This window comes from Salvelinus alpinus, unplaced genomic scaffold (assembly GCF_045679555.1).
Source record: "Salvelinus alpinus unplaced genomic scaffold, SLU_Salpinus.1 scaffold_138, whole genome shotgun sequence".
NCBI classification, from domain to species: Eukaryota; Metazoa; Chordata; class Actinopteri; order Salmoniformes; family Salmonidae; genus Salvelinus; species Salvelinus alpinus.
This window is the reverse complement of record NW_027256079.1, coordinates 16,821-40,755: the sequence shown is the minus strand read 5'-3', so window position 1 is coordinate 40,755 and position 23,935 is coordinate 16,821. Positions and strand designations below refer to the sequence as shown.

At 40.4% G+C, this 23,935-nt stretch overlaps 20 non-coding genes across 20 annotated transcripts; all 20 read left to right on the top strand.

Annotated features, from left to right (window-relative positions):
* The first annotated feature begins 557 nt into the window (after nucleotides 1–557).
* Nucleotides 558–721, top strand: LOC139567265 (U1 spliceosomal RNA). Its single transcript, XR_011673307.1, has one exon. It is a non-coding gene; the product is annotated as a U1 spliceosomal RNA (small nuclear RNA).
* Nucleotides 722–1,384: 663 nt separating this feature from the next.
* LOC139567237 (5S ribosomal RNA) lies at nucleotides 1,385–1,503 on the top strand. The gene has a single exon (XR_011673281.1). It is a non-coding gene; the product is annotated as a 5S ribosomal RNA (ribosomal RNA).
* A 711-nt stretch (nucleotides 1,504–2,214) lies between these two features.
* On the top strand, nucleotides 2,215–2,378 carry LOC139567264 (U1 spliceosomal RNA). Its single transcript, XR_011673306.1, has one exon. It is a non-coding gene; the product is annotated as a U1 spliceosomal RNA (small nuclear RNA).
* A 663-nt stretch (nucleotides 2,379–3,041) lies between these two features.
* Nucleotides 3,042–3,160, top strand: LOC139567236 (5S ribosomal RNA). The gene has a single exon (XR_011673280.1). It is a non-coding gene; the product is annotated as a 5S ribosomal RNA (ribosomal RNA).
* A 711-nt stretch (nucleotides 3,161–3,871) lies between these two features.
* On the top strand, nucleotides 3,872–4,035 carry LOC139567270 (U1 spliceosomal RNA). The gene has a single exon (XR_011673312.1). It is a non-coding gene; the product is annotated as a U1 spliceosomal RNA (small nuclear RNA).
* A 663-nt stretch (nucleotides 4,036–4,698) lies between these two features.
* LOC139567235 (5S ribosomal RNA) lies at nucleotides 4,699–4,817 on the top strand. The gene has a single exon (XR_011673279.1). It is a non-coding gene; the product is annotated as a 5S ribosomal RNA (ribosomal RNA).
* A 711-nt stretch (nucleotides 4,818–5,528) lies between these two features.
* On the top strand, nucleotides 5,529–5,692 carry LOC139567263 (U1 spliceosomal RNA). Its single transcript, XR_011673305.1, has one exon. It is a non-coding gene; the product is annotated as a U1 spliceosomal RNA (small nuclear RNA).
* A 663-nt stretch (nucleotides 5,693–6,355) lies between these two features.
* On the top strand, nucleotides 6,356–6,474 carry LOC139567234 (5S ribosomal RNA). The gene has a single exon (XR_011673278.1). It is a non-coding gene; the product is annotated as a 5S ribosomal RNA (ribosomal RNA).
* Nucleotides 6,475–7,185: 711 nt separating this feature from the next.
* Nucleotides 7,186–7,349, top strand: LOC139567269 (U1 spliceosomal RNA). Its single transcript, XR_011673311.1, has one exon. It is a non-coding gene; the product is annotated as a U1 spliceosomal RNA (small nuclear RNA).
* Nucleotides 7,350–8,023: 674 nt separating this feature from the next.
* Nucleotides 8,024–8,142, top strand: LOC139567279 (5S ribosomal RNA). Its single transcript, XR_011673321.1, has one exon. It is a non-coding gene; the product is annotated as a 5S ribosomal RNA (ribosomal RNA).
* A 711-nt stretch (nucleotides 8,143–8,853) lies between these two features.
* Nucleotides 8,854–9,017, top strand: LOC139567267 (U1 spliceosomal RNA). The gene has a single exon (XR_011673309.1). It is a non-coding gene; the product is annotated as a U1 spliceosomal RNA (small nuclear RNA).
* Nucleotides 9,018–9,681: 664 nt separating this feature from the next.
* LOC139567268 (5S ribosomal RNA) lies at nucleotides 9,682–9,800 on the top strand. Its single transcript, XR_011673310.1, has one exon. It is a non-coding gene; the product is annotated as a 5S ribosomal RNA (ribosomal RNA).
* A 711-nt stretch (nucleotides 9,801–10,511) lies between these two features.
* On the top strand, nucleotides 10,512–10,680 carry LOC139567278 (U1 spliceosomal RNA). The gene has a single exon (XR_011673320.1). It is a non-coding gene; the product is annotated as a U1 spliceosomal RNA (small nuclear RNA).
* A 648-nt stretch (nucleotides 10,681–11,328) lies between these two features.
* LOC139567257 (5S ribosomal RNA) lies at nucleotides 11,329–11,447 on the top strand. Its single transcript, XR_011673299.1, has one exon. It is a non-coding gene; the product is annotated as a 5S ribosomal RNA (ribosomal RNA).
* A 711-nt stretch (nucleotides 11,448–12,158) lies between these two features.
* LOC139567272 (U1 spliceosomal RNA) lies at nucleotides 12,159–12,322 on the top strand. The gene has a single exon (XR_011673314.1). It is a non-coding gene; the product is annotated as a U1 spliceosomal RNA (small nuclear RNA).
* Nucleotides 12,323–12,985: 663 nt separating this feature from the next.
* Nucleotides 12,986–13,104, top strand: LOC139567245 (5S ribosomal RNA). Its single transcript, XR_011673288.1, has one exon. It is a non-coding gene; the product is annotated as a 5S ribosomal RNA (ribosomal RNA).
* A 711-nt stretch (nucleotides 13,105–13,815) lies between these two features.
* Nucleotides 13,816–13,979, top strand: LOC139567262 (U1 spliceosomal RNA). Its single transcript, XR_011673304.1, has one exon. It is a non-coding gene; the product is annotated as a U1 spliceosomal RNA (small nuclear RNA).
* A 664-nt stretch (nucleotides 13,980–14,643) lies between these two features.
* On the top strand, nucleotides 14,644–14,762 carry LOC139567231 (5S ribosomal RNA). The gene has a single exon (XR_011673274.1). It is a non-coding gene; the product is annotated as a 5S ribosomal RNA (ribosomal RNA).
* Nucleotides 14,763–15,473: 711 nt separating this feature from the next.
* Nucleotides 15,474–15,636, top strand: LOC139567282 (U1 spliceosomal RNA). Its single transcript, XR_011673324.1, has one exon. It is a non-coding gene; the product is annotated as a U1 spliceosomal RNA (small nuclear RNA).
* A 654-nt stretch (nucleotides 15,637–16,290) lies between these two features.
* On the top strand, nucleotides 16,291–16,409 carry LOC139567258 (5S ribosomal RNA). Its single transcript, XR_011673300.1, has one exon. It is a non-coding gene; the product is annotated as a 5S ribosomal RNA (ribosomal RNA).
* The last annotated feature ends 7,526 nt before the right edge of the window (nucleotides 16,410–23,935 follow it).

The window sequence follows — 23,935 nt, the reverse complement described above, 5'->3', positions numbered from 1 at the left end:
TGCCTTTTATTTATAAGACAAATAAGAATATTGTTACTGAATGCAGCTTGTGTGTGCTTTGTGCTCCCTCGCCCTGTTCAAATGATCAGAGGAATTAATGCTGGTGAGGAGAGGAACTGGACTGATGTCTGATGGCCCTGTGTTTTCCATGGTGGAATTACAACCCTTCTTTTACGGAGTAAATCAAAAGCACAAGAGAATGTGAGATGTTATCGATAATAAATCAATTGGTTTCATGCATTTGTCTGTGTGTGTGTCTGAATGTGATTGTATTTCGTCATATCGCATACATTTGTGATATCAGACAGGTTAATTAAGATATTAAAAAGTCATTGGTGATTTTTTCTACAGTGTTGCATGATGGGAATCTAGTGGTTCACTGATATAATCTAGTAAACAAAATAAACAACTTTTTCACCACTCTGTCTGCAAGTGCATTCCTAAACGGCATTTCACGCAGGTCGAAGTGATGTGATATTATCAGAACACAAAGTGGTTACCGTTAGACGAAAATGTTGGCACTGGAGAGACTTGCCCTCCACCGATGTGTATACGTCATACTTACCTGGCAAGGGAGCTACCGTGATCAAGAAGGCGGTTCACCCAGGGCGAGGCTCAGCCATTGCACTCTGGTTGTGCTGACCCCTGCGAATTTCCCAAATGTGGAAATCTCGATTGCATAATTTATGGTAGTGGGGGACTGCGTTCGCGCTCTCCCCTGATGTCTTGTATGATGATAAACCTTGAGGTTGACTTGTGCGTATGGAGATCTTTGAAGTCAGTTTTGAAAGAGATTTTCTGGACCAATCGAAAGGTGGACTAATCAAAAGGTGGAAACATTTGTTTGTAGCGAAACATTGTTGGCATTTTGTGGAAACATCATGTTGCCAAATGCAGCATGGTATTTATGCCACGCTGGTACTTCAATCAAGAGATAGTTGAGAAGCCGCTCTAACCCCACCCCCAGTCATGATGTGTCATACGCGCCCCATGCGCTTACAATATGAAATTGTCCATACATGCGCTCCTCCTTAGCACAGAACAATGCAATAGTTTTTCAACATTCAGAGCTTTTGTGTATTTATTCTGGCTAGTAGGCTAGCTGCATGGGAAATTGTTGCTAATGATGTATTTGTCAGAAGTCATTGTATTTGTCCATTTTTTCCCACAAGGCTGAAATATGTGCCCTCGCTTTGAAATGTTAGCAAGGTTTGTTTGTATTTCATCCAACTATCTGTGCTAAAAAGTGATGGCTACAGTATATGTAATTCTTCCCCTTTTTGAGTGACCCAAAGCTCAAGCTGCTTATCTAATTGGTGAAAATGCAATGTCTGTTTATCAGACTCACTTTGACTCTATATGGTGTACCAAGAGTTGTTCCTTCGCTTACGGCCTTACCTACCTGAATACACCCGATCTCGTCTGATCTCGGAAGCTAAGCAGGGTCGGGCCTGGTTAGTACTTGGATGGGAGACTGCCTGGGAATACCAGGTGCTGTAAGCATTTTGTCCACTAGGGTGTGCTCTTGCATTATTTAATCAGCAACACTGCCTTGTAGTAAGCGTTTGATGCTGAATTGACTAAATTCAGCTTATATGGGCTAGTCTCCCCTGCCCTTTTAATACGATCAAAGTTCCTTGTGTTGTCAGGGAGCAACTGCCTTTTATTTATAAGACAAATAAGAATATTGTTACTGAATGCAGCTTGTGTGTGCTTTGTGCTCCCTCGCCCTGTTCAAATGATCAGAGGAATTAATGCTGGTGAGGAGAGGAACTGGACTGATGTCTGATGGCCCTGTGTTTTCCATGGTGGAATTACAACCCTTCTTTTACGGAGTAAATCAAAAGCACAAGAGAATGTGAGATGTTATCGATAATAAATCAATTGGTTTCATGCATTTGTCTGTGTGTGTGTCTGAATGTGATTGTATTTCGTCATATCGCATACATTTGTGATATCAGACAGGTTAATTAAGATATTAAAAAGTCATTGGTGATTTTTTCTACAGTGTTGCATGATGGGAATCTAGTGGTTCACTGATATAATCTAGTAAACAAAATAAACAACTTTTTCACCACTCTGTCTGCAAGTGCATTCCTAAACGGCATTTCACGCAGGTCGAAGTGATGTGATATTATCAGAACACAAAGTGGTTACCGTTAGACGAAAATGTTGGCACTGGAGAGACTTGCCCTCCACCGATGTGTATACGTCATACTTACCTGGCAAGGGAGCTACCGTGATCAAGAAGGCGGTTCACCCAGGGCGAGGCTCAGCCATTGCACTCTGGTTGTGCTGACCCCTGCGAATTTCCCAAATGTGGAAATCTCGATTGCATAATTTATGGTAGTGGGGGACTGCGTTCGCGCTCTCCCCTGATGTCTTGTATGATGATAAACCTTGAGGTTGACTTGTGCGTATGGAGATCTTTGAAGTCAGTTTTGAAAGAGATTTTCTGGACCAATTGAAAGGTGGACTAATCAAAAGGTGGAAACATTTGTTTGTAGCGAAACATTGTTGGCATTTTGTGGAAACATCATGTTGCCAAATGCAGCATGGTATTTATGCCACGCTGGTACTTCAATCAAGAGATAGTTGAGAAGCCGCTCTAACCCCACCCCCAGTCATGATGTGTCATACGCGCCCCATGCGCTTACAATATGAAATTGTCCATACATGCGCTCCTCCTTAGCACAGAACAATGCAATAGTTTTTCAACATTCAGAGCTTTTGTGTATTTATTCTGGCTAGTAGGCTAGCTGCATGGGAAATTGTTGCTAATGATGTATTTGTCAGAAGTCATTGTATTTGTCCATTTTTTCCCACAAGGCTGAAATATGTGCCCTCGCTTTGAAATGTTAGCAAGGTTTGTTTGTATTTCATCCAACTATCTGTGCTAAAAAGTGATGGCTACAGTATATGTAATTCTTCCCCTTTTTGAGTGACCCAAAGCTCAAGCTGCTTATCTAATTGGTGAAAATGCAATGTCTGTTTATCAGACTCACTTTGACTCTATATGGTGTACCAAGAGTTGTTCCTTCGCTTACGGCCTTACCTACCTGAATACACCCGATCTCGTCTGATCTCGGAAGCTAAGCAGGGTCGGGCCTGGTTAGTACTTGGATGGGAGACTGCCTGGGAATACCAGGTGCTGTAAGCATTTTGTCCACTAGGGTGTGCTCTTGCATTATTTAATCAGCAACACTGCCTTGTAGTAAGCGTTTGATGCTGAATTGACTAAATTCAGCTTATATGGGCTAGTCTCCCCTGCCCTTTTAATACGATCAAAGTTCCTTGTGTTGTCAGGGAGCAACTGCCTTTTATTTATAAGACAAATAAGAATATTGTTACTGAATGCAGCTTGTGTGTGCTTTGTGCTCCCTCGCCCTGTTCAAATGATCAGAGGAATTAATGCTGGTGAGGAGAGGAACTGGACTGATGTCTGATGGCCCTGTGTTTTCCATGGTGGAATTACAACCCTTCTTTTACGGAGTAAATCAAAAGCACAAGAGAATGTGAGATGTTATCGATAATAAATCAATTGGTTTCATGCATTTGTCTGTGTGTGTGTCTGAATGTGATTGTATTTCGTCATATCGCATACATTTGTGATATCAGACAGGTTAATTAAGATATTAAAAAGTCATTGGTGATTTTTTCTACAGTGTTGCATGATGGGAATCTAGTGGTTCACTGATATAATCTAGTAAACAAAATAAACAACTTTTTCACCACTCTGTCTGCAAGTGCATTCCTAAACGGCATTTCACGCAGGTCGAAGTGATGTGATATTATCAGAACACAAAGTGGTTACCGTTAGACGAAAATGTTGGCACTGGAGAGACTTGCCCTCCACCGATGTGTATACGTCATACTTACCTGGCAAGGGAGCTACCGTGATCAAGAAGGCGGTTCACCCAGGGCGAGGCTCAGCCATTGCACTGTGGTTGTGCTGACCCCTGCGAATTTCCCAAATGTGGAAATCTCGATTGCATAATTTATGGTAGTGGGGGACTGCGTTCGCGCTCTCCCCTGATGTCTTGTATGATGATAAACCTTGAGGTTGACTTGTGCGTATGGAGATCTTTGAAGTCAGTTTTGAAAGAGATTTTCTGGACCAATTGAAAGGTGGACTAATCAAAAGGTGGAAACATTTGTTTGTAGCGAAACATTGTTGGCATTTTGTGGAAACATCATGTTGCCAAATGCAGCATGGTATTTATGCCACGCTGGTACTTCAATCAAGAGATAGTTGAGAAGCCGCTCTAACCCCACCCCCAGTCATGATGTGTCATACGCGCCCCATGCGCTTACAATATGAAATTGTCCATACATGCGCTCCTCCTTAGCACAGAACAATGCAATAGTTTTTCAACATTCAGAGCTTTTGTGTATTTATTCTGGCTAGTAGGCTAGCTGCATGGGAAATTGTTGCTAATGATGTATTTGTCAGAAGTCATTGTATTTGTCCATTTTTTCCCACAAGGCTGAAATATGTGCCCTCGCTTTGAAATGTTAGCAAGGTTTGTTTGTATTTCATCCAACTATCTGTGCTAAAAAGTGATGGCTACAGTATATGTAATTCTTCCCCTTTTTGAGTGACCCAAAGCTCAAGCTGCTTATCTAATTGGTGAAAATGCAATGTCTGTTTATCAGACTCACTTTGACTCTATATGGTGTACCAAGAGTTGTTCCTTCGCTTACGGCCTTACCTACCTGAATACACCCGATCTCGTCTGATCTCGGAAGCTAAGCAGGGTCGGGCCTGGTTAGTACTTGGATGGGAGACTGCCTGGGAATACCAGGTGCTGTAAGCATTTTGTCCACTAGGGTGTGCTCTTGCATTATTTAATCAGCAACACTGCCTTGTAGTAAGCGTTTGATGCTGAATTGACTAAATTCAGCTTATATGGGCTAGTCTCCCCTGCCCTTTTAATACGATCAAAGTTCCTTGTGTTGTCAGGGAGCAACTGCCTTTTATTTATAAGACAAATAAGAATATTGTTACTGAATGCAGCTTGTGTGTGCTTTGTGCTCCCTCGCCCTGTTCAAATGATCAGAGGAATTAATGCTGGTGAGGAGAGGAACTGGACTGATGTCTGATGGCCCTGTGTTTTCCATGGTGGAATTACAACCCTTCTTTTACGGAGTAAATCAAAAGCACAAGAGAATGTGAGATGTTATCGATAATAAATCAATTGGTTTCATGCATTTGTCTGTGTGTGTGTCTGAATGTGATTGTATTTCGTCATATCGCATACATTTGTGATATCAGACAGGTTAATTAAGATATTAAAAAGTCATTGGTGATTTTTTCTACAGTGTTGCATGATGGGAATCTAGTGGTTCACTGATATAATCTAGTAAACAAAATAAACAACTTTTTCACCACTCTGTCTGCAAGTGCATTCCTAAACGGCATTTCACGCAGGTCGAAGTGATGTGATATTATCAGAACACAAAGTGGTTACCGTTAGACGAAAATGTTGGCACTGGAGAGACTTGCCCTCCACCGATGTGTATAAGTCATACTTACCTGGCAAGGGAGCTACCGTGATCAAGAAGGCGGTTCACCCAGGGCGAGGCTCAGCCATTGCACTCTGGTTGTGCTGACCCCTGCGAATTTCCCAAATGTGGAAATCTCGATTGCATAATTTATGGTAGTGGGGGACTGCGTTCGCGCTCTCCCCTGATGTCTTGTATGATGATAAACCTTGAGGTTGACTTGTGCGTATGGAGATCTTTGAAGTCAGTTTTGAAAGAGATTTTCTGGACCAATTGAAAGGTGGACTAATCAAAAGGTGGAAACATTTGTTTGTAGCGAAACATTGTTGGCATTTTGTGGAAACATCATGTTGCCAAATGCAGCATGGTATTTATGCCACGCTGGTACTTCAATCAAGAGATAGTTGAGAAGCCGCTCTAACCCCACCCCCAGTCATGATGTGTCATACGCGCCCCATGCGCTTACAATATGAAATTGTCCATACATGCGCTCCTCCTTAGCACAGAACAATGCAATAGTTTTTCAACATTCAGAGCTTTTGTGTATTTATTCTGGCTAGTAGGCTAGCTGCATGGGAAATTGTTGCTAATGATGTATTTGTCAGAAGTCATTGTATTTGTCCATTTTTTCCCACAAGGCTGAAATATGTGCCCTCGCTTTGAAATGTTAGCAAGGTTTGTTTGTATTTCATCCAACTATCTGTGCTAAAAAGTGATGGCTACAGTATATGTAATTCTTCCCCTTTTTGAGTGACCCAAAGCTCAAGCTGCTTATCTAATTGGTGAAAATGCAATGTCTGTTTATCAGACTCACTTTGACTCTATATGGTGTACCAAGAGTTGTTCCTTCGCTTACGGCCTTACCTACCTGAATACACCCGATCTCGTCTGATCTCGGAAGCTAAGCAGGGTCGGGCCTGGTTAGTACTTGGATGGGAGACTGCCTGGGAATACCAGGTGCTGTAAGCATTTTGTCCACTAGGGTGTGCTCTTGCATTATTTAATCAGCAACACTGCCTTGTAGTAAGCGTTTGATGCTGAATTGACTAAATTCAGCTTATATGGGCTAGTCTCCCCTGCCCTTTTAATACGATCAAAGTTCCTTGTGTTGTCAGGGAGCAACTGCCTTTTATTTATAAGACAAATAAGAATATTGTTACTGAATGCAGCTTGTGTGTGCTTTGTGCTCCCTCGCCCTGTTCAAATGATCAGAGGAATTAATGCTGGTGAGGAGAGGAACTGGACTGATGTCTGATGGCCCTGTGTTTTCCATGGTGGAATTACAACCCTTCTTTTACGGAGTAAATCAAAAGCACAAGAGAATGTGAGATGTTATCGATAATAAATCAATTGGTTTCATGCATTTGTCTGTGTGTGTGTCTGAATGTGATTGTATTTCGTCATATCGCATACATTTGTGATATCAGACAGGTTAATTAAGATATTAAAAAGTCATTGGTGATTTTTTCTACAGTGTTGCATGATGGGAATCTAGTGGTTCACTGATATAATCTAGTAAACAAAATAAACAACTTTTTCACCACTCTGTCTGCAAGTGCATTCCTAAACGGCATTTCACGCAGGTCGAAGTGATGTGATATTATCAGAACACAAAGTGGTTACCGTTAGACGAAAATGTTGGCACTGGAGAGACTTGCCCTCCACCGATGTGTATACGTCATACTTACCTGGCAAGGGAGCTACCGTGATCAAGAAGGCGGTTCACCCAGGGCGAGGCTCAGCCATTGCACTGTGGTTGTGCTGACCCCTGCGAATTTCCCAAATGTGGAAATCTCGATTGCATAATTTATGGTAGTGGGGGACTGCGTTCGCGCTCTCCCCTGCTCTCCCCTGATGTCTTGTATGATGATAAACCTTGAGGTTGACTTGTGCGTATGGAGATCTTTGAAGTCAGTTTTGAAAGAGATTTTCTGGACCAATCGAAAGGTGGACTAATCAAAAGGTGGAAACATTTGTTTGTAGCGAAACATTGTTGGCATTTTGTGGAAACATCATGTTGCCAAATGCAGCATGGTATTTATGCCACGCTGGTACTTCAATCAAGAGATAGTTGAGAAGCCGCTCTAACCCCACCCCCAGTCATGATGTGTCATACGCGCCCCATGCGCTTACAATATGAAATTGTCCATACATGCGCTCCTCCTTAGCACAGAACAATGCAATAGTTTTTCAACATTCAGAGCTTTTGTGTATTTATTCTGGCTAGTAGGCTAGCTGCATGGGAAATTGTTGCTAATGATGTATTTGTCAGAAGTCATTGTATTTGTCCATTTTTTCCCACAAGGCTGAAATATGTGCCCTCGCTTTGAAATGTTAGCAAGGTTTGTTTGTATTTCATCCAACTATCTGTGCTAAAAAGTGATGGCTACAGTATATGTAATTTCTTCCCCTTTTTGAGTGACCCAAAGTTCAAGCTGCTTATCTAATTGGTGAAAATGCAATGTCTGTTTATCAGACTCACTTTGACTCTATATGGTGTACCAAGAGTTGTTCCTTCGCTTACGGCCTTACCTACCTGAATACACCCGATCTCGTCTGATCTCGGAAGCTAAGCAGGGTCGGGCCTGGTTAGTACTTGGATGGGAGACTGCCTGGGAATACCAGGTGCTGTAAGCATTTTGTCCACTAGGGTGTGCTCTTGCATTATTTAATCAGCAACACTGCCTTGTAGTAAGCGTTTGATGCTGAATTGACTAAATTCAGCTTATATGGGCTAGTCTCCCCTGCCCTTTTAATACGATCAAAGTTCCTTGTGTTGTCAGGGAGCAACTGCCTTTTATTTATAAGACAAATAAGAATATTGTTACTGAATGCAGCTTGTGTGTGCTTTGTGCTCCCTCGCCCTGTTCAAATGATCAGAGGAATTAATGCTGGTGAGGAGAGGAACTGGACTGATGTCTGATGGCCCTGTGTTTTCCATGGTGGAATTACAACCCTTCTTTTACGGAGTAAATCAAAAGCACAAGAGAATGTGAGATGTTATCGATAATAAATCAATTGGTTTCATGCATTTGTCTGTGTGTGTGTCTGAATGTGATTGTATTTCGTCATATCGCATACATTTGTGATATCAGACAGGTTAATTAAGATATTAAAAAGTCATTGGTGATTTTTTCTACAGTGTTGCATGATGGGAATCTAGTGGTTCACTGATATAATCTAGTAAACAAAATAAACAACTTTTTCACCACTCTGTCTGCAAGTGCATTCCTAAACGGCATTTCACGCAGGTCGAAGTGATGTGATATTATCAGAACACAAAGTGGTTACCGTTAGACGAAAATGTTGGCACTGGAGAGACTTGCCCTCCACCGATGTGTATACGTCATACTTACCTGGCAAGGGAGCTACCGTGATCAAGAAGGCGGTTCACCCAGGGCGAGGCTCAGCCATTGCACTGTGGTTGTGCTGACCCCTGCGAATTTCCCAAATGTGGAAATCTCGATTGCATAATTTATGGTAGTGGGGGACTGCGTTCGCGCTCTCCCCTGATGTCTTGTATGATGATAAACCTTGAGGTTGACTTGTGCGTATGGAGATCTTTGAAGTCAGTTTTGAAAGAGATTTTCTGGACCAATCGAAAGGTGGACTAATCAAAAGGTGGAAACATTTGTTTGTAGCGAAACATTGTTGGCATTTTGTGGAAACATCATGTTGCCAAATGCAGCATGGTATTTATGCCACGCTGGTACTTCAATCAAGAGATAGTTGAGAAGCCGCTCTAACCCCACCCCCAGTCATGATGTGTCATACGCGCCCCATGCGCTTACAATATGAAATTGTCCATACATGCGCTCCTCCTTAGCACAGAACAATGCAATAGTTTTTCAACATTCAGAGCTTTTGTGTATTTATTCTGGCTAGTAGGCTAGCTGCATGGGAAATTGTTGCTAATGATGTATTTGTCAGAAGTCATTGTATTTGTCCATTTTTTCCCACAAGGCTGAAATATGTGCCCTCGCTTTGAAATGTTAGCAAGGTTTGTTTGTATTTCATCCAACTATCTGTGCTAAAAAGTGATGGCTACAGTATATGTAATTTCTTCCCCTTTTTGAGTGACCCAAAGCTCAAGCTGCTTATCTAATTGGTGAAAATGCAATGTCTGTTTATCAGACTCACTTTGACTCTATATGGTGTACCAAGAGTTGTTCCTTCGCTTACGGCCTTACCTACCTGAATACACCCGATCTCGTCTGATCTCGGAAGCTAAGCAGGGTCGGGCCTGGTTAGTACTTGGATGGGAGACTGCCTGGGAATACCAGGTGCTGTAAGCATTTTGTCCACTAGGGTGTGCTCTTGCATTATTTAATCAGCAACACTGCCTTGTAGTAAGCGTTTGATGCTGAATTGACTAAATTCAGCTTATATGGGCTAGTCTCCCCTGCCCTTTTAATACGATCAAAGTTCCTTGTGTTGTCAGGGAGCAACTGCCTTTTATTTATAAGACAAATAAGAATATTGTTACTGAATGCAGCTTGTGTGTGCTTTGTGCTCCCTCGCCCTGTTCAAATGATCAGAGGAATTAATGCTGGTGAGGAGAGGAACTGGACTGATGTCTGATGGCCCTGTGTTTTCCATGGTGGAATTACAACCCTTCTTTTACGGAGTAAATCAAAAGCACAAGAGAATGTGAGATGTTATCGATAATAAATCAATTGGTTTCATGCATTTGTCTGTGTGTGTGTCTGAATGTGATTGTATTTCGTCATATCGCATACATTTGTGATATCAGACAGGTTAATTAAGATATTAAAAAGTCATTGGTGATTTTTTCTACAGTGTTGCATGATGGGAATCTAGTGGTTCACTGATATAATCTAGTAAACAAAATAAACAACTTTTTCACCACTCTGTCTGCAAGTGCATTCCTAAACGGCATTTCACGCAGGTCGAAGTGATGTGATATTATCAGAACACAAAGTGGTTACCGTTAGACGAAAATGTTGGCACTGGAGAGACTTGCCCTCCACCGATGTGTATACGTCATACTTACCTGGCAAGGGAGCTACCGTGATCAAGAAGGCGGTTCACCCAGGGCGAGGCGAGGCTCAGCCATTGCACTCTGGTTGTGCTGACCCCTGCGAATTTCCCAAATGTGGAAATCTCGATTGCATAATTTATGGTAGTGGGGGACTGCGTTCGCGCTCTCCCCTGATGTCTTGTATGATGATAAACCTTGAGGTTGACTTGTGCGTATGGAGATCTTTGAAGTCAGTTTTGAAAGAGATTTTCTGGACTAATCAAAAGGTGGAAACATTTGTTTGTAGCGAAACATTGTTGGCATTTTGTGGAAACATCATGTTGCCAAATGCAGCATGGTATTTATGCCACGCTGGTACTTCAATCAAGAGATAGTTGAGAAGCCGCTCTAACCCCACCCCCAGTCATGATGTGTCATACGCGCCCCATGCGCTTACAATATGAAATTGTCCATACATGCGCTCCTCCTTAGCACAGAACAATGCAATAGTTTTTCAACATTCAGAGCTTTTGTGTATTTATTCTGGCTAGTAGGCTAGCTGCATGGGAAATTGTTGCTAATGATGTATTTGTCAGAAGTCATTGTATTTGTCCATTTTTTCCCACAAGGCTGAAATATGTGCCCTCGCTTTGAAATGTTAGCAAGGTTTGTTTGTATTTCATCCAACTATCTGTGCTAAAAAGTGATGGCTACAGTATATGTAATTTCTTCCCCTTTTTGAGTGACCCAAAGCTCAAGCTGCTTATCTAATTGGTGAAAATGCAATGTCTGTTTATCAGACTCACTTTGACTCTATATGGTGTACCAAGAGTTGTTCCTTCGCTTACGGCCTTACCTACCTGAATACACCCGATCTCGTCTGATCTCGGAAGCTAAGCAGGGTCGGGCCTGGTTAGTACTTGGATGGGAGACTGCCTGGGAATACCAGGTGCTGTAAGCATTTTGTCCACTAGGGTGTGCTCTTGCATTATTTAATCAGCAACACTGCCTTGTAGTAAGCGTTTGATGCTGAATTGACTAAATTCAGCTTATATGGGCTAGTCTCCCCTGCCCTTTTAATACGATCAAAGTTCCTTGTGTTGTCAGGGAGCAACTGCCTTTTATTTATAAGACAAATAAGAATATTGTTACTGAATGCAGCTTGTGTGTGCTTTGTGCTCCCTCGCCCTGTTCAAATGATCAGAGGAATTAATGCTGGTGAGGAGAGGAACTGGACTGATGTCTGATGGCCCTGTGTTTTCCATGGTGGAATTACAACCCTTCTTTTACGGAGTAAATCAAAAGCACAAGAGAATGTGAGATGTTATCGATAATAAATCAATTGGTTTCATGCATTTGTCTGTGTGTGTGTCTGAATGTGATTGTATTTCGTCATATCGCATACATTTGTGATATCAGACAGGTTAATTAAGATATTAAAAAGTCATTGGTGATTTTTTCTACAGTGTTGCATGATGGGAATCTAGTGGTTCACTGATATAATCTAGTAAACAAAATAAACAACTTTTTCACCACTCTGTCTGCAAGTGCATTCCTAAACGGCATTTCACGCAGGTCGAAGTGATGTGATATTATCAGAACACAAAGTGGTTACCGTTAGACGAAAATGTTGGCACTGGAGAGACTTGCCCTCCACCGATGTGTATACGTCATACTTACCTGGCAAGGGAGCTACCGTGATCAAGAAGGCGGTTCACCCAGGGCGAGGCTCAGCCATTGCACTCTGGTTGTGCTGACCCCTGCGAATTTCCCAAATGCGGAAATCTCGATTGCATAATTTATGGTAGTGGGGGACTGCGTTCGCGCTCTCCCCTGATGTCTTGTATGATGATAAACCTTGAGGTTGACTTGTGCGTATGGAGATCTTTGAAGTCAGTTTTGAAAGAGATTTTCTGGACCAATTGAAAGGTGGACTAATCAAAAGGTGGAAACATTTGTTTGTAGCGAAACATTGTTGGCATTTTGTGGAAACATCATGTTGCCAAATGCAGCATGGTATTTATGCCACGCTGGTACTTCAATCAAGAGATAGTTGAGAAGCCGCTCTAACCCCACCCCCAGTCATGATGTGTCATACGCGCCCCATGCGCTTACAATATGAAATTGTCCATACATGCGCTCCTCCTTAGCACAGAACAATGCAATAGTTTTTCAACATTCAGAGCTTTTGTGTATTTATTCTGGCTAGTAGGCTAGCTGCATGGGAAATTGTTGCTAATGATGTATTTGTCAGAAGTCATTGTATTTGTCCATTTTTTCCCACAAGGCTGAAATATGTGCCCTCGCTTTGAAATGATAGCAAGGTTTGTTTGTATTTCATCCAACTATCTGTGCTAAAAAGTGATGGCTACAGTATATGTAATTCTTCCCCTTTTTGAGTGACCCAAAGCTCAAGCTGCTTATCTAATTGGTGAAAATGCAATGTCTGTTTATCAGACTCACTTTGACTCTATATGGTGTACCAAGAGTTGTTCCTTCGCTTACGGCCTTACCTACCTGAATACACCCGATCTCGTCTGATCTCGGAAGCTAAGCAGGGTCGGGCCTGGTTAGTACTTGGATGGGAGACTGCCTGGGAATACCAGGTGCTGTAAGCATTTTGTCCACTAGGGTGTGCTCTTGCATTATTTAATCAGCAACACTGCCTTGTAGTAAGCGTTTGATGCTGAATTGACTAAATTCAGCTTATATGGGCTAGTCTCCCCTGCCCTTTTAATACGATCAAAGTTCCTTGTGTTGTCAGGGAGCAACTGCCTTTTATTTATAAGACAAATAAGAATATTGTTACTGAATGCAGCTTGTGTGTGCTTTGTGCTCCCTCGCCCTGTTCAAATGATCAGAGGAATTAATGCTGGTGAGGAGAGGAACTGGACTGATGTCTGATGGCCCTGTGTTTTCCATGGTGGAATTACAACCCTTCTTTTACGGAGTAAATCAAAAGCACAAGAGAATGTGAGATGTTATCGATAATAAATCAATTGGTTTCATGCATTTGTCTGTGTGTGTGTCTGAATGTGATTGTATTTCGTCATATCGCATACATTTGTGATATCAGACAGGTTAATTAAGATATTAAAAAGTCATTGGTGATTTTTTCTACAGTGTTGCATGATGGGAATCTAGTGGTTCACTGATATAATCTAGTAAACAAAATAAACAACTTTTTCACCACTCTGTCTGCAAGTGCATTCCTAAACGGCATTTCACGCAGGTCGAAGTGATGTGATATTATCAGAACACAAAGTGGTTACCGTTAGACGAAAATGTTGGCACTGGAGAGACTTGCCCTCCACCGATGTGTATACGTCATACTTACCTGGCAAGGGAGCTACCGTGATCAAGAAGGCGGTTCACCCAGGGCGAGGCTCAGCCATTGCACTCTGGTTGTGCTGACCCCTGCGAATTTCCCAAATGTGGAAATCTCGATTGCATAATTTATGGTAGTGGGGGACTGCGTTCGCGCTCTCCCCTGATGTCTTGTATGATGATAAACCTTGAGGTTGACTTGTGCGTATGGAGATCTTTGAAGTCAGTTTTGAAAGAGATTTTGTGGACCAATTGAAAGGTGGACTAATCAAAAGGTGGAAACATTTGTTTGTAGCGAAACATTGTTGGCATTTTGTGGAAACATCATGTTGCCAAATGCAGCATGGTATTTATGCCACGCTGGTACTTCAATCAAGAGATAGTTGAGAAGCCGCTCTAACCCCACCCCCAGTCATGATGTGTCATACGCGCCCCATGCGCTTACAATATGAAATTGTCCATACATGCGCTCCTCCTTAGCACAGAACAATGCAATAGTTTTTCAACATTCAGAGCTTTTGTGTATTTATTCTGGCTAGTAGGCTAGCTGCATGGGAAATTGTTGCTAATGATGTATTTGTCAGAAGTCATTGTATTTGTCCATTTTTTCCCACAAGGCTGAAATATGTGCCCTCGCTTTGAAATGTTAGCAAGGTTTGTTTGTATTTCATCCAACTATCTGTGCTAAAAAGTGATGGCTACAGTATATGTAATTTCTTCCCCTTTTTGAGTGACCCAAAGCTCAAGCTGCTTATCTAATTGGTGAAAATGCAATGTCTGTTTATCAGACTCACTTTGACTCTATATGGTGTACCAAGAGTTGTTCCTTCGCTTACGGCCTTACCTACCTGAATACACCCGATCTCGTCTGATCTCGGAAGCTAAGCAGGGTCGGGCCTGGTTAGTACTTGGATGGGAGACTGCCTGGGAATACCAGGTGCTGTAAGCATTTTGTCCACTAGGGTGTGCTCTTGCATTATTTAATCAGCAACACTGCCTTGTAGTAAGCGTTTGATGCTGAATTGACTAAATTCAGCTTATATGGGCTAGTCTCCCCTGCCCTTTTAATACGATCAAAGTTCCTTGTGTTGTCAGGGAGCAACTGCCTTTTATTTATAAGACAAATAAGAATATTGTTACTGAATGCAGCTTGTGTGTGCTTTGTGCTCCCTCGCCCTGTTCAAATGATCAGAGGAATTAATGCTGGTGAGGAGAGGAACTGGACTGATGTCTGATGGCCCTGTGTTTTCCATGGTGGAATTACAACCCTTCTTTTACGGAGTAAATCAAAAGCACAAGAGAATGTGAGATGTTATCGATAATAAATCAATTGGTTTCATGCATTTGTCTGTGTGTGTGTCTGAATGTGATTGTATTTCGTCATATCGCATACATTTGTGATATCAGACAGGTTAATTAAGATATTAAAAAGTCATTGGTGATTTTTTCTACAGTGTTGCATGATGGGAATCTAGTGGTTCACTGATATAATCTAGTAAACAAAATAAACAACTTTTTCACCACTCTGTCTGCAAGTGCATTCCTAAACGGCATTTCACGCAGGTCGAAGTGATGTGATATTATCAGAACACAAAGTGGTTACCGTTAGACGAAAATGTTGGCACTGGAGAGACTTGCCCTCCACCGATGTGTATAAGTCATACTTACCTGGCAAGGGAGCTACCGTGATCAAGAAGGCGGTTCACCCAGGGCGAGGCTCAGCCATTGCACTGTGGCTGTGCTGACCCCTGCGAATTTCCCAAATGCGGAAATCTCATTTGCATAATTTATGGTAGTGGGGGACTGTCTCCTGATGTCTTTTTTAATGATAAACCTTGAGGTTGACTTGTGCTTATGGAGATCTTTGAAGTCAGTTTTGAAAGAGATTTTGTGGACCAATCGAAAGGTGGACTAATCAAAAGGTGGAAACATTTGTTTGTAGCGAAACATTGTTGGCATTTTGTGGAAACATCATGTTGCGAAATGCAGCATGGTATTTATGCCACGCTGGTACTTCAATCAAGAGATAGTTGAGAAGCCGCTCTAACCCCACCCCCAGTCATGATGTGTCATACGCGCCCCATGCGCTTACAATATGAAATTGTCCATACATGCGCTCCTCCTTAGCACAGAACAATGCAATAGTTTTTCAACATTCAGAGCTTTTGTGTATTTATTCTGGCTAGTAGGCTAGCTGCATGGGAAATTGTTGCTAATGATGTATTTGTCAGAAGTCATTGTATTTGTCCATTTTTTCCCACAAGGCTGAAATATGTGCCCTCGCTTTGAAATGTTAGCAAGGTTTGTTTGTATTTCATCCAACTATCTGTGCTAAAAAGTGATGGCTACAGTATATGTAATTTCTTCCCCTTTTTGAGTGACCCAAAGTTCAAGCTGCTTATCTAATTGGTGAAAATGCAATGTCTGTTTATCAGACTCACTTTGACTCTATATGGTGTACCAAGAGTTGTTCCTTCGCTTACGGCCTTACCTACTTGAATACACCCGATCTCGTCTGATCTCGGAAGCTAAGCAGGATCGGGCCTGGTTAGTACTTGGATGGGAGACTGCCTAGGAATACCAGGTGCTGTAAGTATTTTGTCCACTAGGGTGTGCTCTTGCATTATTTAATCAGCATAGATCCATAATTCGGACAGGGACAGTGAAGTAACAAACATGCTCTGTTTCAGTGTGACTTGAGCTATAATTTGAGACCATCTGTGTAAAAATTGGAGATTGTTTGATATTTTTAAACATATCAAGGATTTTCGGAAAAATAGGCCTGAGTTGACCGTACAGCCAAAACGAGCCAGTTTGACGGGCCAATAAGTTGTTAATTTGGTCATTCACAGTGATGTATCACATATGCTATGTTTCAGTGTGACTTGAGCTATAATTTGAGACCATTGGTGTAAAGATTGGAGATTATTTGAGAATGTTATAGATCCCCTGACAATGTTGTTAAAATACATGATTAGATTTTTTGGGGAAAACAGGTCAGTTTTGGAGGTGCATAGATCCATAATTCGGACAGGGACAGTGAAGTAACAAACATGCTCTGTTTCAGTGTGACTTGAGCTATAATATGAGACCATCTGTGTAAAAATTGGAGATTGTTTGATATTTTTAAATGTATCCCGGATTTTCTGAAAAATAGGCCTGAGTTGACCGTACAGCCAAAACGAGCCAGTTTGACGGGCCCATAAGTCCTTAATTTGGTCATTCACAGTGATGTATCACATATGCTATGTTTCAGTGTGACTTGAGCTATAATTTGAGACCATTGGTGTAAAGATTGGAGATTATTTGAGAATGTTATAGATCCCCTGACAATTTTGTTAAAATACCTGATTAGATTTTTTGGGAAAACAGGTCAGTTTTGGAGGTGCATAGATCCATAATTCGGACAGGGACAGTGAAGTAACAAACATGCTCTGTTTCAGTGTGACTTGAGCTATAATTTGAGACCATCTGTGTAAAAATTGGAGATTGTTTGATATTTTTAAACATATCAAGGATTTTCGGAAAAATAGGCCTGAGTTGACCGTACAGCCAAAACGAGCCAGTTTGACGGGCCCATAAGTCCTTAATTTGGTCATTCACAGTGATGTATCACATATGCTATGTTTCAGTGTGACTTGAGCTATAATTTGAGACCATTGGTGTAAAGATTGGAGATTATTTGAGAATGTTATAGATCCCCTGACAATTTTGTTAAAATACCTGATTTGATTTTTTGGGGAAAACAGGTCAGTTTTGGAGGTGCATAGATCCATAATTCGGACAGGGACAGTGAAGTAACAAACATGCTCTGTTTCAGTGTGACTTGAGCTATAATTTGAGACCATCTGTGTAAAAATTGGAGATTGTTTGATATTTTTAAATATATCCCGGAATTTCGGAAAAATAGGCCTGAGTTGACTGTACAGCCAAAACGAGCCAGTTTGACGGGCCCATAAGTCCTTAATTTGGTCATTCACAGTGATGTATCACATATGCTATGTTTCAGTGTGACTTGAGCTATAATTTGAGACCATTGGTGTAAAGATTGGAGATTATTTGAGAATGTTATAGATCCCCTGACAATTTTGTTAAAATACCTGATTTGATTTTTTGAGGAAAACAGGTCAGTTTTGGAGGTGCATAGATCCATAATTCGGACAGGGACAGTGAAGTAACAAACATGCTCTGTTTCAGTGTGACTTGAGCTATAATTTGAGACCATCTGTGTAAAAATTGGAGATTGTTTGATATTTTTAAACATATCAAGGATTTTCGGAAAAATAGGCCGGAGTTGACCGTACAACCAAAACGAGCCAGTTTGACGGGCCAATAAGTTGTTAATTTGGTCATTCACAGTGATGTATCACATATGCTATGTTTCAGTGTGACTTGAGCTATAATTTGAGACCATTGGTGTAAAGATTGGAGATTATTTGAGAATGTTATAGATCCCCTGACAATTTTGTTAAAATACCTGATTTGATTTTTTGGGGAAAACAGGTCAGTTTTGGAGGTGCATAGATCCATAATTCGGACAGGGACAGTGAAGTAACAAACATGCTCTGTTTCAGTGTGACTTGAGCTATAATATGAGACCATCTGTGTAAAAATTGGAGATTGTTTGATATTTTTAAATGTATCCCGGATTTTCTGAAAAATAGGCCTGAGTTGACCGTACAGCCAAAACGAGCCAGTTTGACGGGCCCATAAGTCCTTAATTTGGTCATTCACAGTGATGTATCACATATGCTATGTTTCAGTGTGACTTGAGCTATAATTTGAGACCATTGGTGTAAAGATTGGAGATTATTTGAGAATGTTATAGATCCCCTGACAATTTTGTTAAAATACCTGATTAGATTTTTTGGGAAAACAGGTCAGTTTTGGAGGTGCATAGATCCATAATTCGGACAGGGACAGTGAAGTAACAAACATGCTCTGTTTCAGTGTGACTTGAGCTATAATTTGAGACCATCTGTGTAAAAATTGGAGATTGTTTGATATTTTTAAACATATCAAGGATTTTCGGAAAAATAGGCCTGAGTTGACCGTACAGCCAAAACGAGCCAGTTTGACGGGCCCATAAGTCCTTAATTTGGTCATTCACAGTGATGTATCACATATGCTATGTTTCAGTGTGACTTGAGCTATAATTTGAGACCATTGGTGTAAAGATTGGAGATTATTTGAGAATGTTATAGATCCCCTGACAATTTTGTTAAAATACCTGATTTGATTTTTTGGGGAAAACAGGTCAGTTTTGGAGGTGCATAGATCCATAATTCGGACAGGGACAGTGAAGTAACAAACATGCTCTGTTTCAGTGTGACTTGAGCTATAATTTGAGACCATCTGTGTAAAAATTGGAGATTGTTTGATATTTTTAAATATATCCCGGATTTTCGGAAAAATAGGCCTGAGTTGACTGTACAGCCAAAACGAGCCAGTTTGACGGGCCCATAAGTCCTTCATTTGGTCACTCACAGTGATGTATCACATATGCTATGTTTCAGTGTGACTTGAGCTATAATTTGAGACCATTGGTGTAAAGATTGGAGATTATTTGAGAATGTTATAGATCCCCTGACAATTTTGTTAAAATACCTGATTTGATTTTTTGAGGAAAACAGGTCAGTTTTGGAGGTGCATAGATCCATAATTCGGACAGGGACAGTGAAGTAACAAACATGCTCTGTTTCAGTGTGACTTGAGCTATAATTTGAGACCATCTGTGTAAAAATCGGAGATTGTTTGATATTTTTAAACATATCAAGGATTTTCGGAAAAATAGGCCGGAGTTGACCGTACAACCAAAACGAGCCAGTTTGACGGGCCAATAAGTTGTTAATTTGGTCATTCACAGTGATGTATCACATATGCTATGTTTCAGTGTGACTTGAGCTATAATTTGAGACCATTGGTGTAAAGATTGGAGATTATTTGAGAATGTTATAGATCCCCTGACAATTTTGTTAAAATACCTGATTTGATTTTTTGGGGAAAACAGGTCAGTTTTGGAGGTGCATAGATCCATAATTCGGACAGGGACAGTGAAGTAACAAACATGCTCTGTTTCAGTGTGACTTGAGCTATAATTTGAGACCATCTGTGTAAAAATTGGAGATTGTTTGATATTTTTAAACATATCAAGGATTTTCGGAAAAATAGGCCTGAGTTGACCGTACAGCCAAAACGAGCCAGTTTGACGGGCCAATAAGTTGTTAATTTGGTCATTCACAGTGATGTATCACATATGCTATGTTTCAGTGTGACTTGAGCTATAATTTGAGACCATTGGTGTAAAGATTGGAGATTATTTGAGAATGTTATAGATCCCCTGACAATGTTGTTAAAATACATGATTAGATTTTTTGGGGAAAACAGGTCAGTTTTGGAGGTGCATAGATCCATAATTCGGACAGGGACAGTGAAGTAACAAACATGCTCTGTTTCAGTGTGACTTGAGCTATAATATGAGACCATCTGTGTAAAAATTGGAGATTGTTTGATATTTTTAAATGTATCCCGGATTTTCTGAAAAATAGGCCTGAGTTGACCGTACAGCCAAAACGAGCCAGTTTGACGGGCCCATAAGTCCTTAATTTGGTCATTCACAGTGATGTATCACATATGCTATGTTTCAGTGTGACTTGAGCTATAATTTGAGACCATTGGTGTAAAGATTGGAGATTATTTGAGAATGTTATAGATCCCCTGACAATTTTGTTAAAATACCTGATTTGATTTTTTGGGAAAACAGGTCAGTTTTGGAGGTGCATAGATCCATAATTCGGACAGGGACAGTGAAGTAACAAACATGCTCTGTTTCAGTGTGACTTGAGCTATAATTTGAGACCATCTGTGTAAAAATTGGAGATTGTTTGATATTTTTAAACATATCAAGGATTTTCGGAAAAATAGGCCTGAGTTGACCGTACAGCCAAAACGAGCCAGTTTGACGGGCCAATAAGTTGTTAATTTGGTCATTCACAGTGATGTATCACATATGCTATGTTTCAGTGTGACTTGAGCTATAATTTGAGACCATTGGTGTAAAGATTGGAGATTATTTGAGAATGTTATAGATCCCCTGACAATGTTGTTAAAATACATGATTAGATTTTTTGGGGAAAACGGGTCAGTTTTGGAGGTGCATAGATCCATAATTCGGACAGGGACAGTGAAGTAACAAACATGCTCTGTTTCAGTGTGACTTGAGCTATAATATGAGACCATCTGTGTAAAAATTGGAGATTGTTTGATATTTTTAAATGTATCCCGGATTTTCTGAAAAATAGGCCTGAGTTGACCGTACAGCCAAAACGAGCCAGTTTGACGGGCCCATAAGTCCTTAATTTGTTCATTCACAGTGATGTATCACATATGCTATGTTTCAGTGTGACTTGAGCTATAATTTGAGACCATTGGTGTAAAGATTGGAGATTATTTGAGAATGTTATAGATCCCCTGACAATTTTGTTAAAATACCTGATTTGATTTTTTGGGGAAAACAGGTCAGTTTTGGAGGTGCATAGATCCATAATTCGGACAGGGACAGTGAAGTAACAAACATGCTCTGTTTCAGTGTGACTTGAGCTATAATATGAGACCATCTGTGTAAAAATTGGAGATTGTTTGATATTTTTAAATATATCCCGGAATTTCGGAAAAATAGGCCTGAGTTGACTGTACAGCCAAAACGAGCCAGTTTGACGGGCCCATAAGTCCTTAATTTGGTCATTCACAGTGATGTATCACATATGCTATGTTTCATTGTGACTTGAGCTATAATTTGAGACCATTGGTGTAAAGATTGGAGATTATTTGAGAATGTTATAGATCCCCTGACAATTTTGTTAAAATACCTGATTTGATTTTATGGGAAAACAGGTCAGTTTTGGAGGTGCATAGATCCATAATTCGGACAGGGACAGTGAAGTAACAAACATGCTCTGTTTCAGTGTGACTTGAGCTATAATATGAGACCATCTGTGTAAAAATTGGAGATTGTTTGATATTTTTAAATGTATCCCGGATTTTCTGAAAAATAGGCCTGAGTTGACCGTACAGCCAAAACGAGCCAGTTTGACGGGCCCATAAGTCCTTAATTTGTTCATTCACAGTGATGTATCACATATGCTATGTTTCAGTGTGACTTGAGCTATAATTTGAGACCATTGGTGTAAAGATTGGAGATTATTTGAGAATGTTATAGATCCCCTGACAATTTTGTTAAAATACCTGATTTGATTTTTTGGGGAAAACAGGTCAGTTTTGGAGGTGCATAGATCCATAATTCGGACAGGGACAGTGAAGTAACAAACATGCTCTGTTTCAGTGTGACTTGAGCTATAATTTGAGACCATCTGTGTAAAAATTGGAGATTGTTTGATATTTTTAAATATATCCCGGAATTTCGGAAAAATAGGCCTGAGTTGACTGTACAGCCAAAACGAGCCAGTTTGACGGGCCCATAAGTCCTTAATTTGGTCATTCACAGTGATGTATCACATATGCTATGTTTCATTGTGACTTGAGCTATAATTTGAGACCATTGGTGTAAAGATTGGAGATTATTTGAGAATGTTATAGATCCCCTGACAATTTTGTTAAAATACCTGATTTGATTTTATGGGAAAACAGGTCAGTTTTGGAGGTGCATAGATCCATAATTCGGACAGGGACAGTGAAGTAACAAACATGCTCTGTTTCAGTGTGACTTGAGCTATAATTTGAGACCATCTGTGTAAAAATTGGAGTTTGTTTGATATTTTTAAATATATCCCGGAATTTCGGAAAAATAGGCCTGAGTTGACTGTACAGCCAAAACGAGCCAGTTTGACGGGCCCATAAGTCCTTAATTTGGTCATTCACAGTGATGTATCACATATGCTATGTTTCAGTGTGACTTGAGCTATAATTTGAGACCATTGGTGTAAAGATTGGAGATTATTTGAGAATGTTATAGATCCCCTGACAATTTTGTGAAAATACCTGATTTGATTTTTTGGGAAAACAGGTCAGTTTTGGAGGTGCATAGATCCATAATTCGGACAGGGACAGTGAAGTAACAAACATGCTCTGTTTCAGTGTGACTTGAGCTATAATTTGAGACCATCTGTGTAAAAATTGGAGATTGTTTGATATTTTTAAACATATCAAGGATTTTCGGAAAAATAGGCCTGAGTTGACCGTACAGCCAAAACGAGCCAGTTTGACGGGCCCATAAGTTGTTAATTTGGTCATTCACAGTGATGTATCACATATGCTATGTTTCAGTGTGACTTGAGCTATAATTTGAGACCATTGGTGTAAAGATTGGAGATTATTTGAGAATGTTATAGATCCCCTGACAATGTTGTTAAAATACATGATTAGATTTTTTGGGGAAAACAGGTCAGTTTTGGAGGTGCATAGATCCATAATTCGGACAGGGACAGTGAAGTAACAAACATGCTCTGTTTCAGTGTGACTTGAGCTATAATTTGAGACCATCTGTGTAAAAATTGGAGATTGTTTGATATTTTTAAACATATCAAGGATTTTCGGAAAAATAGGCCTGAGTTGACCGTACAGCCAAAACGAGCCAGTTTGACGGGCCAATAAGTTGTTAATTTGGTCATTCACAGTGATGTATCACATATGCTATGTTTCAGTGTGACTTGAGCTATAATTTGAGACCATTGGTGTAAAGATTGGAGATTATTTGAGAATGTTATAGATCCCCTGACAATGTTGTTAAAATACATGATTAGATTTTTTGGGGAAAACAGGTCAGTTTTGGAGGTGCATAGATCCATAATTCGGACAGGGACAGTGAAGTAACAAACATGCTCTGTTTCAGTGTGACTTGAGCTATAATATGAGACCATCTGTGTAAAAATTGGAGATTGTTTGATATTTTTAAATGTATCCCGGATTTTCTGAAAAATAGGCCTGAGTTGACCGTACAGCCAAAACGAGCCAGTTTGACGGGCCCATAAGTCCTTAATTTGGTCATTCACAGTGATGTATCACATATGCTATGTTTCAGTGTGACTTGAGCTATAATTTGAGACCATTGGTGTAAAGATTGGAGATTATTTGAGAATGTTATAGATCCCCTGACAATTTTGTTAA